Genomic DNA, 552 nt, shown 5'->3' on the forward strand with positions numbered 1-552 from the left:
AGCATCCCTGGAACCCCACAGCTGTGTATAGCGAGCTGGCAAGCAATCTCTATCATACTGAACTCATATATGAACTAACAAAGGTTAAGGAAATAAGCTCTCTGAGTTTTTTCTCTCTCTCTGAAAATTGTTCTCCCTCAACCCCAGTAGAGCAGGCAGTGCGGCCTTTAGGGCTGGGAGGAGAGACGACGTAGCCTGGTGCAATAGCTATTGCATCAAGGCACAAGCCAGCCTCTCCTATAACCATACCAATTGTCACTCAATAGAGAATTCTTAATGCTTTCACCAATGGTATATTTAAAGTACATCAATAAGAATTCACAGACACTTTCACTATTCACACAACCCTCACACATTTCACAACGAGCACGGCATTGTTGCCGTGATTGTAGGGAGTATTCACTACAGAATCGGCAAAAGTTACGCGTAAAATGTGAACTGAGGGAATTGCTCATAATATCATGGTAACTGACTTCTACACAACGACAAAGTCCTAGGCATGCATTGGGTGACCCGCATTGGGGGAATATCTGCGTCCCCTTGACGAGAATG

This window comes from Eimeria mitis, genomic scaffold (genome assembly GCF_000499745.2).
Source record: "Eimeria mitis Houghton genomic scaffold, Emh_scaff1490, whole genome shotgun sequence".
Lineage (NCBI taxonomy): Eukaryota > Apicomplexa > Conoidasida > Eucoccidiorida > Eimeriidae > Eimeria > Eimeria mitis.